Source organism: Amblyomma americanum, chromosome 6 (assembly GCF_052857255.1).
Source record: "Amblyomma americanum isolate KBUSLIRL-KWMA chromosome 6, ASM5285725v1, whole genome shotgun sequence".
Taxonomy (NCBI): Eukaryota; Metazoa; Arthropoda; class Arachnida; order Ixodida; family Ixodidae; genus Amblyomma; species Amblyomma americanum.
The window spans coordinates 47,240,655-47,257,353 of NC_135502.1; the positions used below are offsets into that span (position 1 = coordinate 47,240,655).

At 43.5% G+C, this 16,699-nt stretch overlaps 1 non-coding gene across 1 annotated transcript; it reads left to right on the forward strand.

The window, feature by feature from the left end:
• Positions 1 to 15,938: 15,938 nt before the first annotated feature.
• TRNAS-CGA (transfer RNA serine (anticodon CGA)) lies at positions 15,939 to 16,020 on the forward strand. The gene has a single exon. It is a non-coding gene; the product is annotated as a tRNA-Ser (tRNA).
• The last annotated feature ends 679 nt before the right edge of the window (positions 16,021 to 16,699 follow it).

Genomic DNA, 16,699 nt, shown 5'->3' on the forward strand with positions numbered 1-16,699 from the left:
TTTGCTTCCGGACGTCAGGTGCTCCTCCCTTGCTCTTTTCATGTCACGAATGCACTTTGCTTTTCTTACTGCCGACAACAAAACAATTGCAAGGTGCACGTCACTTTAGCCGCTTGTAAAAACAAGTTTAAGCCTTCTTGTGCCATGTCAAAGCTCAAGAAAGTTCAGGTCATGTTTTTCTTCTTCCTGTTGGGGACAGCGTTTCGCTTTCAACACAGAGGAAGTAAACATTTGGTCTCGTCGCTGTGACTTGAGTACACTTGCCGGGAGAGTAGAGATAGCTCACCGTTGACACCCGACACGATATTTAGAACATTCTTCTTTTCGTGTTCCTCCGGCTCTTTGAACCCCTTTTTTTCTTTCTGACGTCTTGGGGCGAAGTTCAGAAAAAGAAGAATAGATCCAATGGGGTGCCTGTAACCATTAATTTTTTTTTTTGGTGGTGCTCATACATTGCAGGCGGCCCATGTTTCGTGACACCTAGAACTTTTTTCTTTTATTGTATCTTGCAGCGCCGTTCTACCTGCGCTCATAAAACCTGAAGACATAGCCGTTCCAAAATTAGGTGTGTGTACTTTTTCGGATCGAACACCCTGTGGGCATCGGGAAAGCAGGAAATTAGTGACATGTAATGCCTGAATGACCGCTCGTAGGGCAACGCCAGTTTTTAGGTATTCATGAGCTTTACTGCAGGGTCTCTCATTACAGTTTCCTAAGAATTTATGTCTGGTTTGGCTACACAAATTAGTTAAGGGGGACGCGAATTTCAGCAAACAATTTTATTTCAAGATGTATTTAAATGAAATTTTTTGCGCATATTAGAAATTGTTTTGTGATTACTCTCAAAAAGTTTGTTGTTATATCACAGAAAAATTGTTTCTATTATATCTTTTCCCTCTGCAAACGTGGTAAGGCAGCGGAGTTAAAAAAAAGTGGTCGTGTTTTAACGTAGTTAAACCGAGTAGACGTGCAAATGCATGCGCTCAGCCTTGTTGGCTCACGATTTTGCTTAGCTGGGTCGTCGGCACGTCTGGCGACGATGTTAGTTTGATAGTAGTGTTGGTTCGTCAAAATGACGATGTGCAATGAACAGCGCGAGAGTGTGTTGCAGTTTAACACAAGGTGTGATCGGCTGTGGAAATGGCATAGTGCTCTCGTGTAGTGGCTAGCTAAGTTAATTTGTTCATGCCGCCGCTGGTTCGAATCTCAGTGTGGAAAGTACTTATTTATTTATTGTTTGGCCAAAGTCACTGTAAGACCAAGCTGCACACAAACTCTGTGAGCTGGCTTGATCTCGTGAAATAGTGTTTTCGCAAAAAAAAAAAAAATGTAGGGTAGACATTCATTATTCACAAGTCTGAAAAACAAAACTTCTTGTGCTGCTTATGCATCCTGGAGTGCAACAATACAAATGGGGGCAAAATAGACAAAACAGTCATGAAGAAAGCTGCTCCGCAAGGTCATCATCTAGGCTGAAAACCGTAACGAAAAAAGAAGCCCATTGTTCGAGCGGTTCTCCTAAAAGCACAGCCATAGCGTTTCACGAAACAATTTTTTAAAGCAGACTCTAGAAAATTTCACCAAAAAGACATCGGGACAGCAGAAAAAAACGAGACAACAAACGGATACACAAATTAGCAAAACAAATTCTTTGGCCAGTTTTTTTTTTTTAGATTTGAAAACTGCGTCCCTCCTTAAGACCGGAACATCAGCTCGATTCACGTGTCTCGTGAATTAGCGCAGTTATTGAAACCGCTATTTCTCGCTACCATATCTTAGATATTCTTTTTCCTAACGAAAAATGACAATTATAACTACAACTAAACCAAAGCCGTCGAGTGCGTGCCAGAATATACAGATAAACGGTGGCACCTGTATTAAGAGCACGTTCCGGAGTTACTTTCATTCTGCCTTTTCTATAAGTACGGGGAAGCACTACGCATGCAATGTTTGAGTTTCTGGTCTTTGTTGCTTGGAAGGGGTTTCCTCACACAACATTCAGCGGGAGTTTTCCAACCAGTAGCAGTAGAACGTATCAATTAAATAATGAATTTGTAAGGAGATGCGAAGGAGTTATTGAGAAGAATAGGGGAGCTAGCTGGGTGAGAGAGAGAGAGGTCAATTAGTAAGGCCGTGAATATTAGTGTTTCTCATTGCGAAGTTGTTGCATGTATCATTGTAAGTGAGTGTTTTCAACGCTTACTTAGAATAGCATAGAGCAAAACTTTTTTTCTTGGCTTCTACGATTTGAAACAAAGAGCAGTTATATGCCTACATCCCTTTGGTAAAAGCGGCGCAGCACATTTTGCAATCATATATAAACAGCGCACACCCTGCTGTCCTACGAGCTCCTTCTATGTCTTCGTCCTTTAACGATGGGGCTTTTTCAAGGTGATTCAGAAACTTGGCCAATGTTCTGCAACAATATTTGAAGGACAGATGCAAGAACAGAAGAAGTCTCAGCCCCTTCCCTCAGTGGCATGACGTGCCACCACGTACGCCCGCTTCTGTATGGCGAGCTTAGCAGAACTTCTGATATTACGGTCTTCCTCCGCAGCTTGAGCTGCAGGAGTATTCGGCTGCATTTATTTTACCATAGCAACATGTTCGATCGCGCTGACCGCCTTCTCATCATCTTGTACGCCCGCGCGAAGTTGCCAGCGTCGATATAGTCAAGCCCTTTTCTGCCCTGGTAAAAAACTTTTCCGTTGCTTCCTTTCTGGAAGGCGCTGCCTGGCTGTAACTCATCAAGCTTCTCTGAACAGTTGTAGCACTACTGCTGCCAAGTACGCAAAAGCGCCGAACAAATGTACCAAAAAAAGCAAGACCAAGTACGTGAGCGATAGCGATATTGGTGATCTACGCCGTTCCCCGTTAGGTCAGTGCGACATCCATCCCTAGTTGTGATTCGAGAACACAACTTATTGCTGAATAAAAGTGGCGCTCTCATTTGCCAAAACATCAGCTTAGTCGCAAGTGGGCGGAGTTGCCCATAACCTCGTACCGACGTCCACATCTACAGAGAGTAAAGAAGAGTTTTAGTTTATGGGGGTTTAATGTCCCAAAGGAACTTAGGCTATGAGGGACGCCGTAGTGGAGGGCTCCGGAAATTTCAACCACCTTGGGTTCTTTAACGTGCATTGGCATCGCACACTACACGGGCTTCTAGAATTCCGCCCCCATCTAAATTCGACTGCCGCTGTCGGGATTGAACCCACGTCTTCTGGGTCAGCAGCCGACTGCCATAACCACTGAGCCACCGCGGCGGCCCAGAGTCAAAAAAGGAATTAGGTCGCTCATCGCCAGTTCTTTTCAGACTTCATAAGCAGACTGCATCTAAGAGCACTGCAACTACCTGCCGGGGAACGCCATGGTCCCGGTTTATATTCAGAGGATGCCCACGGCCTAATATACAAGGGACATGAAACTTAAATGCTCACGAGGCCGCTGGCGCCCAGCTAAAGGAATGCCATGATCGATGCCAAGATGGGATCCAGTCCGTCTTAGAGCACCCTTACAACTTTTCTACCACTCTCCGTATGCCTGGCTGCATCATCACACGCATTAAGCATGCGAGAAAGGATTTGTTGCGCGATCTGGATCCGACGTTTTCCCCATACAATACCTTCAGCCTCCCTCGCACGTCCTATACACTCGCTCCCAAAGCGCGAACCTGGGCAGCGGGCACATAACACATCCGGAGTCGATAGCGCCGAATCAAAATCGGCTGCCACAATTTCCCCGCTGACTCCAACGTCGATCTGCGTAACCTCATCTGGCTGCCCCGGCACGGACACCAGTGGTGATTCCAAGGGCAAACTCCATTACCTGCTATACTTCGTTTTGGAGTCTGGCGTTCTTACCTTCAGCTAACCCTATAATTTTCCCTGCTTTTCAATAAAGATTCGTGAATAACTTCATGAATTCGTGAATATGATTGATGCAAATTCTACAAAGATCAGTTACAACACACTGCGCATTTCAAAGGAAAAAAACAGTTACTGACAATTGATTAAAGCGTTGGGTTGATCAGGTGGCAGAGCTGCTCGCCTTACGCTTGCGTTGGTATTTGCAACGCTGTAACCCTGGTTTGAGGGGCATGTTCAGAATCGAAGTGCAGGAGTTTTTTTTTGTTCCCTACCACAGGATAAGCTCCTGCAGTGTGTTAAGAAATGCATAACTGCTGACAATGATAAAGAGAGATTTATTTCGGACTGTGGGATATCTGTAGAGGCGTTTTTAACCTATTGAATTTTTACTTGAATTCGACTTTTGTTGAGTGGGAAGGTAAACTGCATGCTCAAAAAGCTCGGGTGCGCATAGGGTTGAATGTCGCACCGGTGCGAAGTTTTATGTTTCTCATGTTGAAATGGTGATAAAACCTAAGTTCGCAAAATGCGTAGGACAGGTCTTTAGGCAAGTTGATGATTATTTAATTTTTGTTGAGCCTACAGATTTTAAGGACCATTTAGAAGAAATTCTGTCGGTCTTTGATAGCTGCGGACACGGTTTAAAATTTACCTTCAAAGTACCGGATAACAACGAGCTAACATTTTTGGAGTTAAGATTGGTCCTGAGCCGTGTTCACGTCTGCTGGTCTTTCCGGCAGCGCTCAGAGAAGTTCTTGCTTAGTTATCGCTCAGCCCATGTTAAGATAGTTAAATGTGGAATAGTACTTACATGTTCAGGACAAGCACTTTCAAAATCTTGTGTGCATGGAATGGCAAATAGTTTTTCTCAGCAGTTTCGGATATTACAAGCGGCAGACTTTCCGGAGGAGATAATCTTGCTTGCATGCAATAAAATCCTGAAAAAACTAAAGTCTTTCAAGAATTGCCATCCATCGGAGCCGTCCGGTACAAAGAGGCATGCGGTTATACCATTAGTTCAACTTTTGTCACATGGATTAAAGTGTGTAGGTGCCAGATATGCTATTCATGTGCGGTTCTCAGCCCCAAAGAAACTTGGAAAATGATGTGCCATAGTAGATCGGAGAGCAAACGCTAAAAAAATGAATAAGTAAAGTTCACGCCGTGCGCTGAAAGGGTAATCGATGAAATTTTCTCACGGCAAGAGATACATCGGGAAAACCGGATACTGTGTGAACACCCATTTACGAGAGCATAATACCTCATTAAAAGCCCCCCCCCCCCCATCGTCCAACCTTGCGTTACATAATAGAGATTGGCCTCTTGGAAAATATCCCGGGTTCATCTGACGAGAAAACGTGCACACCTCTTTTCCATAATCAAAAGTTATCTGCAGTCATAGGAACAAATTAACAAGAGAATTGTGAGGGCTATCGCATCCATGTGAATTAAGACACGTCTGTAAGCATAGCTTCGGTGCTTCTTCATGACTGAGATTAAATATCTCGATTCTCATGATTAGAAGTGTTTGCGGAGGCGCATGCGTCCTGGTTGTTTTTGGAGAGTATTAATACCTTTGTTTTTCCAATAAACCTCAGTTGTTAGTCAGCGCTTATCCTTCAGTTTTGTCGTCCGTCATGTCTCCGCTGTTTTATACTTCTTCAGTGAATTACTTCAGTCATTTATGCGCCATTTGTCAAGACGGCACTCACATTGCCCTTTTTAATAAATGAGATTTCAGTGGAAATTGACAGTTAATTATAATAAACGCGTCCTTCTCATTAAGTCACTGACAAATTGAGGTGTGAAAACATCGAGAGTGAAGGGGTACAAAAGAAAAAAAAAGCCAAATAATGTAGTTGTGCTTTTTTCGATAGAGAGAGGAGCGAATGAGCAATCTTCCTGTGCGTGTTTCTGCTGTTATATATATATATTTACTTTAATGCGAATAACTAAAGTAACCAGCAGGAAAGCAGAGTAGCCTTGCTTGTTTGAGTGTCCGAAGGCGCAATATATTGACGTCATCACGTTTATACTTCCAACCACCATTACTGGAGTCGCCCTCAAATAAGATTTTTTAGCCCAGCCCCAGTTCGGTCTTCATTTAGCAGAAAATATCCAGAAACATTTGTTGGGCGCAATAAAATATGTTTCCATTCTGAAGAGCAGAAAGTTGCTTTTTTGTCTTGACAAACGTGCAGCACAGCCGTACCCTTATCCGAAGAAAAACAATTGGCGGTGATATTACGCGATGCTTTGACTACATAATAGTCAATAAACGCAGTTTCCTGGCGCATCTACTCGCTGCTCTTGCTATCTATGTTTTGCGTCTGAAGGAAAAATTACTCACACGAAAGACAACGTGACGCCAAGAAAGAAGGAACTGGCGGACGAAACGGTCATTTAAGCAGCCCTCCACAGAATGCATGCCTCACCGAACCCGTTTAGATAGCTTCAGAGCTTGGCTTAATTTTCCTTCCTACCTCGCAATATGACTAAAGCAAAGCAGAGAAAAGGCTTCTGGCACCGCTCTTTCTTTCAAACATAAAATGCAGTCTTGCTGGTGTAATTAATAGGCCGAAGAATTTAATTTTGGCCAAATGGCTGAAATTAAATTCTTCGGCATATTAATTACACCGGCAAGACTGCGCAAAATGGCTGAAACTAGCAGGATTAAAGCGTCTACAACAGAGAGAACTGACGCCATCTTAGGAAATACACAAATTGTGCGTCTCTTGCATTTTTCGATGGCCACCCATTGTCAAGCTAGTGGAATTATAATTGTATTAAAAAAAACACATCGTACAATGTGTGTCGACTGACGATACGTGTTTTTTTTTTACAAGGGTCGCATGAATAAGCGGTCTGAAGCGCAGACAGTAACCCCTCTCACAGAAGGAACGAAAGCTGGCCGCAGGCGCTTGGGCGATTCACACCTGCGATCGATATCACTTAGCGCAGCGTAAAGAGGGCACGAGAGCTGCGTACGGGGGTGCGCGCGTAATTGCAGGTTGCGTCTCGCCTCCGTTCTCAAGTCTAATGAGGCGGATAATGTTTCCAAACGTAAGGCTTGCGCCTCCGCACACACAGCTGCTCCCCTTCGCACCACTATCCTCTGGCTCACACGAATTAAACGCTTCTGAAGACTTGCAATTTTGGGGAAAAGCATTCTTCACTGATTGCGTGCACATTACTTCCTTCTTGCATTCCGGTTGATATTATTCTAACGAATTATGCCTTCCGTGCGGAAGTGCATATTCTAGTGCGGAATTAAAATTTGTAGTCTTCTTTTTGTTTTGTTTTTGTGCGAAGGGTTTTCTTCTTATATTAGAGATCTCAACGCCCCCAAATACAGACTCTATTTTTTCTGCATCCCTTTATTTCGTCATGCGAATCGCTTTCTGAAGGAGAACTCGACAGAAAAAAAATTAGCACAATAATTGCTCGATATAGAAGCTAATGAAGTAAGCATATTTTTGTAAATTGACAGAAAAACAGGTATAAAAACGATTTTTATAGCTTAGAATTGCGTGCTTTCTGTTCGAAATTGTAATGGTGACTGGTTTCTGTAAGGCGAATAGACTGTGAAAATTTAATGTCATGCACGAAAGAAAACATCCTAATTAGGACAATCATCAGAAATTGCTCATGCTGACCCGTGTGTAATTTAGCGCATAAAACACAAGTGGTCAGAAGTATTACAAGAATGGTAACTCCGAATCCAGAGGACGAAAATAGAAGCATCCAGTAGCGTAGTTCAGAGAGGTGATTGAGTGACAAAACGAGTACGCTGCATGTGCGATCACACTAATATTGTCGTATAAATGCTCCAACATATTGTATTGGTTGCTTATGGCGTTTCTTTACATCGTTTAAAAAAACTTAGGTCGAGGTATCGAGCATAAGGTCTCGAAAGGCGCAAATAAGAAACTTCTCTTTTCTGAGTGCTTGATATAAAATTAAGATAAATTATTCTTGTTCATCCTGTTTTTTCTTCACCTTACCTGATTTGGTAAATGCGGGATCCCTGTTTCTAATGAGTGCCATCTGCACCTTTCTTACGAAGCCGTTAACCAACACAAAATACTGTGTGGCTCAGAAAACAAACATGATATAAAATTGCCTAAAACAAATTACAAAATCGGTTTTGCGAAAATTTTAGATCAACTATGACTTCTTGAGAAAAAAAGTAATTTAAGCCGAAAGAATTTTAGTTCTGATCTACTGTAAAGAAGGCAGAAATTTAACGACACATGCATTCGTAGCACTGCTGTAAGAAAAGAGATTGCAAGTAAATATAGTGAAGCAATATGACTTTTTCTTATGGCTTATGGAAGTTTAACGTCCCAAAGCGACTCAGGCTTTTAGGGACGCCGTAGTGAAGGGCACCGCAAATTTCGACCACCCGGGGTTCTTTAACGTGCACTGACATCGCACAGTACACGGCCCTCGAGAATTTCGCGATATGAAGGCTCTCCTAAGCTGTCATTCATATCCTGTGTTTTATGTTTCATATGTTTTTGTTATTCCGGTTTTTCGTTTCCTTGATAAGCAGTATTTATGCATTGTAGTAATACACTAATAGATGAATGAAATGGCACAAATTTGCTATTAGATTTGCCACCCGCATCTGCACCTTCTTTCCGCAACGTTGTTCAAAGGACTAATTCGCATAGTCGCTGCCAACTTTGCACAGACCCAATTTACTGAAAGAAATACGTGCATGTGAGCAGTGGTAATACGTATATCCTCCTTTTTGACATAGCGCGAACATAAAAACAACTTCGCAAACCAGTGCGTCGATTTAAGATCTTCTGAATATGTTCACTAGAATGCCGAGTTCATGCGGCATGAATTTTATTTGTTTTGCATGTAACAAGAATATTACCTAATTTTGAACCACTGGGGAAAGATAATAAGGCATGCTAAATTGAGGACGCACGATACTAATTCTAGCCGGGCGTACAACACCCGGAGCGGATTTTGTACACTCTAAATATACTCGTCGATACTGCAGAATTTGAGTTACCGCTGACACACAATTTTTATACTCTGTGAGCAGTATGAGTACAACGAGTGCGCGAAAACCTTTCCGAGTTCAAAACAAGCGAAATCAGTTACTCACCAAATCTTTCTCGTCACCATAGCTGCGTAAACGCTGGTAGCTTACGGCCCTTCTGTGTGAGAGGAGCAGTAAAATGCAGAAAGGAAGTAATGGATTCCGCACACCTCCACGTAGTGCAGTGCGAACTTACTCCATTCCTCAACTAAGATTGATGGAAGAAAAATGTGTTCCTACTGCTCCGCTCACAGGCTAGCTTTTCCGGCCCGTCTTGGTACCCATTAGAAGATAGGCGAAATAAAAATAATTTCAGCAATTTCGGCATTAGTCTACAAGGACACGGATGAGAAATGACCCACTACATTGAAGCCTTTAAATCGGCGACGACATAATCGTTCCCCAATCTCGGTTTGAGAGAAATATTACAAAAAGGGAAAGAAGCCAAGAAAGATGTAAGAATTCACCAATCGAAGCAGAAGTGAAACGCTTAAGAAACAGAAGTCAAGAGAGAAAAAATTGGAATTCAGTGCTCTTCAATCATCCGGTGACCACCATGGTTCCCCCTTCTCTGCAAAGAGGGAGAAAATTAATTAGGATAGGTTTTCGTCGCCAACTCACAGGGCTGCTTCTTTTCATATGAGATGTTCATCCTTCGAATGAGAAAGCTAATTGCCAAATAGATCAGCCTGACAAGTGTCGCATCCTAAAACCTTCTTGCCTGGATACGCGAATGTGGGTAATCTTCACCACCCTGAACTGAAAACGACAAACTTCAAGACTTCGTTCTGCCCTTATCGCTGAAGACTTAAAAGAACCACAGCCCACATATTCACAGCACACGACCCTGTGAGTGCCGCAGCAACTTCCTCGCTCACGACATAAAAAAAATGCAAATTGGTTTTTAGAGAAAGGAAATGGCCCAGTATCCGTCTCACATATCGGCCGACACCTAAACCGTGCTGTAGGGAAACATATAAAAGATTAAGTGAAAGAATAAATGAAGAAAGAGGTGCCGTAGTGGAGGGCTATGAAATAATTTCGACATGACCGTAGGTGACACATTCTCAAGTAGACTAACTTTCTAGCCTACATGTCTCTAAGCAACTTTATGTTTCGTCAGAAGGCTTATGTGGGAGTCCTCGGTGACGAAGCCCCATACCTACGCACTTGACGGCGGAGAAAGCTCTGACACCACGATCACTTGTAATAATGACGAATACTGCGCGAAACTGTGCTTATCTCTGTGATGGCCTGTAAGAAGCATCGATTGAGTAAGAGTTTAGATCCTGTATGCTGGCGCGCTTTCATTAGCGATGGGACACCAACGAAAGGTAATTCATCTGCTCAGAACACATCCGTAGAAGCGTGCGTCGAAATTGTGCCAAGTGTTGAGCTTGCTCAGCAGAATAGCCAGATGGCTGCCTAAATGAAAAGGGAAGGTGTGGCCTTCGAGAGGTTTAACGAACAACGGAAAATACATGATGATGACGTCCTTGCTAGGCTCACGCATATAGCGAAGGAAGGAGTGGCCTGAAGGGACGCGTGCCTTATCCGAAATCAAACGCCCACTGCGCCCCCTAGTAATTCATTCTGGCAACGCTCTCTTTGGGCATAAGGCATCCAGCACTTCCTTGCCCCTTCCCATTGCAAAAGGTTAGCTTGGACCCTCGCTCGGAAAAATATGTGTTGTGTTGTGTTGGGTTTATGGCGCACAATCATCTAAGGCTATCATGCGCCAAGCTCAGGCTGTAAGAAACTAGTTGTCAGCAGAAGTTTACAAAAATGCGAAAAATATCGGCGGTGCAAAGTGCCTTAAAAAGTAAGCTTGTATTAAATATTCTTGGCTTGGCAAGGATTCTAAAAAAAATCATGGCTACGTTCCTTCCGGGGGTTCTGCGGTCCACAAGTGCTGACAAAAAAAATCGGCAAAGGTTAAAAACAATTATGGTGTACTGATTTTTAAATCCAACGGAACCTAAAATGAAAGTAAATGAATGTATAAGTTCGAAGCTTCTTCGGTTGACTCTCTCTTTCGGGTAGGACGAATAAAACATTCTGACCATTCTTTCAAACAGCTGTCTCTTTCGTTACTTATTTCACAAACAGCTTCTAACTTTAGATTCAAGCGGAACAGTAAAAAGATCCCGCCAAAACTCTGCTGCGGGAAGTCCAATCTAAAACAAAAATTCAACACGTCCACTCTCAGGGAAAATTGATACAAAAGTTTTAGCCTTTTTTTTTTCAAACTTGTTCCTCCCTGCATCTTAAGCTTGTCTACTCTTCCATGAGAATATCTTGTGCCGGTCAGAGCAAGGCTGTGATCCGGGTGCCTCCAAAAAGAGCTTCTTTTCGAGTCAGCACGGGAGGCGCATGACCCGCCATTCCGTCGTCCGTGTGCTGTTTTTTTTTTACCTTGAGATCTTTGAGATTTAGAGCTTAAGTTTTTTTCATATCTTTTATCAGAGTTTTTCTGCTTTCCTCAACTATCATTACAGCTTTCCCCAAATTTTTTTGTTTGATGTTCACTGAACTTGCTTCCAGTCTCACGTTCAGTGCAGAGATAAAACAATCTGCAAGAATGCAGCTACCGAACATAACAAACGAGCAAAATATGAACTAACTAAACGGTTCCGAATACAGCACATCGTAAATATGGTCACACAGATCTTCTCTCATCTGAATACATTCCTAGTTTTTTTTTCGCATGAACTACTTGAGCCTGCACATGGACATCCGGTTGGCAGCCCGCGTGATACGTATTTCAAGACTGCTGAAAATTTCGGGCAAGAAACTTGGCTATAATGATTAGTTCCTTCCAGCACTGATTTATTTTGATTTGTTGCCTACAGTTTTTAGCTTTTATTGATCTCAATATCCTCAAGCTTCATCAGCACCATCAGTAAAAAGAATGATCAATGTAAGGGTGCCTCTCATGAAACGAGGCTAGAGCTGAATGTACGCGTATGGCTCCTGCGAAGTTAATTTTTCACCATTATTTCTTTTTAACTGAAGAAGCCTACCAAGATGAGAAGATTGAAATTAGTCAGTGGAGTTAAATGTACTTTACCTTAAAGTAACTCAACATTTGACGCTGTCATAGTAAGATTGTTGTGCTGGAGTGCTGGACAACACCAAATTTTCATAGAACACATCATCCGTGAAAATTAGTGCTTTTTATTAACGATATTCGGCCAAATACGGAAAACAGTGGCGCTGTGAAAGACAAAAAATGCAACGCCAGACTACTAGGGGCTGAAAAAAAAGCTTCTACAAGGCGCCTGAGTTAGAACCTATAAGGAGAGAGAAAAAGATGGAAAAGGGGGTACAAAATGTGGCTGCCAAAGGACATCCCTCTGGGCTGTGACACATCACGCGCTGAGCACGCGTTCGTGCCTTTGAACAAAAAAAACAAAAACGCCGCCACCGTCTGCGCGTGCACGCGCGCCGCCTACCGGAACGATCGCCGCCTAGCGCCATCTATCAGAAAAATTACGATGCACGTCTACCCATTCTCGAGTTGCATTCCCTCAAGATACGTCCCAAACGGAATTTGCTTCGATTGGAGGGTCAAGGTGGGCCTAGAATTCGGCTTGCGGTGCGATATGGCAACGTGTCAATTAGTAATTGTATGTATGCAATGACTACGTATTATTTAATTGTGATTTTATTTCTGTACCACTACCCAAAGGGTTTTATTTGCCTACCAAATTCTGTATACAACTGTTCCCTCTTGGATGCCTGTTGTTGTCGGAGTATATATAGCGGAACGAATGCATAAATGAACAACGGTCCCGTAATGGGGCAGTGTTCCTACCAGTTTTAGAATACTTTTTGGTGAGGGAGGGGTAGAAGGGATGAAAGGGCACAACAAATTTTAATGGCCGCCATCTTCGATTCGAGAAACCGTAACTATGCCGCCATTTCGTCCCCTGACGTCATACTCGCATAGTTCCATCTCTATCCACCATATTGGTCCTTGGCGTCATCACTGGCACGCGGCAGGTAGTTGTTTCTACAATGCTTTTGTAGATGGCGCTTAAAGTCTCAATGTGATGCGCGTTTTTTTCTAGTTGCAGCCACAGATTGCGCTTTGATCTCACGGTGGTAGGAGACCTCACGAAATCTCGAGAAGTGATGAGTAGTTGCTGCCACAGATGGCGCTGTGGTCAACGATGGTAGCAGACCCCATGAAATCTCGAAACGTGATGAGTAAGAGCTAACGCTCTTTAAAAATGAAATGGTTCCTGCAACGGAGAGAAAACATTGCTATTCATGTATATGAAGGAAGCCAATGGGCCTCATATCTGAGAATACAAGGGTCTTTTTCCTGTTTTTTTTTGTGGTGTTGGTCATTTGCAGATTGATAGTGTAATTATTTTATCGCATAAAGATAATTGATTACAAAGCAGAAGAAAATCAGCCACATGCCACCGATGGGACTCTAATCCGACACCTCCCAATTTCGCGTCCGGTCCTCTACGAACTTAGCTGATGCGGGAACTGTCAATACCCTGCTTTCGGGGGTATTGATGTTTGTATGTCACTTAACCTTGATAGTATTCACCAGCGCCATCCTCGTTCATAGCGGTGGACGTAGTACGTCCTGCATTACCGCGAGCGTAACCTTGGACGTGATCGCAAAGCGATCAAGAGGGCCATGAACACATGCGGTCATGTGTCAGGGCCCTCTTTGGCTGCAGATGCCCTTGCGCCATAAACATTCATCATCATCATCATCATCATCATCATCATCATCATCATAAATGTGCATAAATAAATCATAATCATCACTTTCGAACTTAGGTAGGTCCCCAAAATAAGCGCTGCGTCAGACAACCTTTTTCGGAAGGTTCACCTCTCTGCAGCGTAATAGGCAACAGCGCATAGAAGCGGCCATTAATTTGATATGATAGTTGTCTGCATTGTTTCCTCTTGAACTCAACATCCTTTTGGAGCACGCAAATGATACCTCTCAGAGCATTGGAATTTCTGGTGAACCAGCCATCGTGATTCAGCCGGATGCATGTTAAATGTTTCCGAATAAACGGTGTAGCTGGCTGCTTGCCTTGCATAATTGCCTTGCATGCGGGTAAATTCTACAAGCCTGTCTTATCTCTCTTTTTTTGTCACAATAGTGTTTTCCACATTAAAGTCACCAGCTAATCACTATTTGATTAACGTGCTTTATCTTCGTTCGCTCGGTTTGCATGCAGTTGTCATTTCTGTTAACTTGTTTTGAACCGCGTTCACCGCCTCAGCTAAATCTGCCAGGCAACTCGAAGTATGGAATAATATCGAGAAAAAATTAGCCCAGCATTCCAGATGCCGCGTTACGCAAACTCTATCACCTTATAGGCCGGCCTGTCTGGAACATACTGCAACCTCCCACTAAGCTCGCAGTTATGGTACCCAGCCCACATATTCTGAGGATGAGCAGAGCGCAGGGGGATAGAAAATGCTTCCACTTATTCTTCATGCAACAGACAAAAATATTCGCGTGATACCTAACGAAAGAGTTACTGCAGCAAAGTTAGCAAAAAAATTTCGAGCATCTTCCCCATGCACTTTCCCGTTGCGTCAGCGGCGAGCAGAAACATTGACTTCCTAGAATTTCTTGATAGCGCGTTGCGAAAGCAACCTTCTCCAGCCATCCGTGGCCTTTCTTAGTGCATCATTTCGACAGAGAAAAATTATGGAGTGCGAGCACACTCCACCGCGAATCATCAAGGTCAGTGTGCAGGACGCTCCGGACGTAATTTAATCATGGTGCAACGCGCGAGTTAGCGTGCGAGGATAAACATGGAAGGCTGGGATATGAATTAAAGAATTATGAAGACATGACGCCTAGATGCTGCTATGCGTTAGGTGGAGAGCGCTTCTTTGCCTTCATGCATGCGTGGGCACCGCGTTACGCATACATGAAGGCAAAGAAGCGCTCTCCACCTTTTCTCTATGTGCTGCACCGAGAGTACAGGAACGTGACAGCCTGATCTCTAGTGCTACTGTGCCGCGTTTTAGAGCAGAGGAAAGGTAAAAAAATTATGAATTGTCGCTGATTTTAGTGCTCCCTAGTGTAATGTTAACCCTCATCGTTGTTTTTTTAGGGTTGCAAAAAGCCGGCGGGGGGCGGGGGGGGGGGGGGGAAGTGTAGATGCACGACATCCGTCAAACAACTATGGTCAGAAAAGTTTTTTTTAGGCCCAGTTAACTGAATGCTTCAACTTTTTATGATCAACGTTAAACGAACTACGCAAAATCCAGACGGCACAAATAGGAGGCGCTCATAAGCCGCCGGACAGACTGTGTGTTGCACGCTCCTTTTTATTTTTTCAATCTAGAATATAAATGCAATACTATTTATTCTGCACTGCACTCCGATACATGTTTAGGTTTGTTTCAAGCTGTATATCGCAGGAGCAGCTTAAAACAATTATATACACTAGCCTGTAAAACTGCATCCGCCTCGCATGCGGGTGGTGCGGGGTTCGATCCCCAGTACCGCCGGGTACCCACTGGTGATACAATGGGTACAAGCTTTCCCCTGGTCTGGTGCTCGGATTATTTAGAGTGAAATGCTTGGGAAATGTGTCTTTGACCCCACCTTGAGAAAAAGGGCCACAAATGGGCTTCTACCGCACGAGGCGGATTTAACGTTGTTGACGGAAACGTTGTTGACGTTGTTGACGACTGGCGAACTTCACAGCTGTGCATGTGTTTATCAGGCACAGAGCCTACTACTGATTGATATGAAAATGTTTTAACCCATCGTCTCGGCCAAAGCGTGGCTAGAGATTTTTATTCCTGCGTATGTATTGTTCACCGGCAATAATAAAAATACACAGTCGTGGCCGAGTAGTTAACGCGATGGACTCGAAATCTATCGGGGTATCCCCGCACAGGTTCGAATCCTGTCAGCTGCGTACACAAGCTGCCGGGCTCACTTTTTTATTAGCATACAAGTGATAGGTGCAAAAGGAGAAAACAAATGCAAAGCTTCGAGCATATCCGCAGTCGTGGCCGAGTGGTTAAGGCGATGGACTCGAAATCCATTGGGGTCTCCCCGCACAGGTTCGAATCCTGTCGGCTGCGTATACTAGCTTCCGAGCTCACTTTTTTTATGAGCATAAAAGTCATAGGTGCAGAACCTAAACTCATGTATTTTAGGACGGAGCTTTGTTTGTGCCCAAAACTAGCTTTAAAATAATAGCTATATATTCAAAATGTCTGACATAAACTTTGGCGTCTCAGCTCGAAAACGAAGCGCCTCATTAAGTTTGTTGCACGCAACAGGCAGGAAAAACTAAAAGATCGTTTAACCTCTCAGCACCCGCTTCGGGCTCTGCCGCAAAATATCGAAGTGGAGGCGGCCTTGAACAAAGGAGGTAGCACGAACAGTAAAAGACTGGCAATGACATGGACCATACAAAGGTGAAGAACTGGCGGAGTGCGCATTTGTGTCATGAATTAAAAAAAAAATAGCGTTCAGCAAACGGCCACGCTGGCGCGATGAGGGCACGTCCTTTAAAGGGGCAAGAAAAAACACGACCTCCTCAAATATGCATAAAAATGAATAATTCCTTTGCACTTTAAGCGAGATTGAATTACATGGCGGCGGCAACAATTGGCTGCTTGAGTGGGGCCACAAATCACATAGCACTGCCGTGATTTTTTTCTGTCCATAAAGCATAGAGATTATACACGTTGCCTGTAGCTAGCATTTTTCAGCATCAACCACGTAAGTGTGCTCGGCGACAGTAGTGCTGCATTC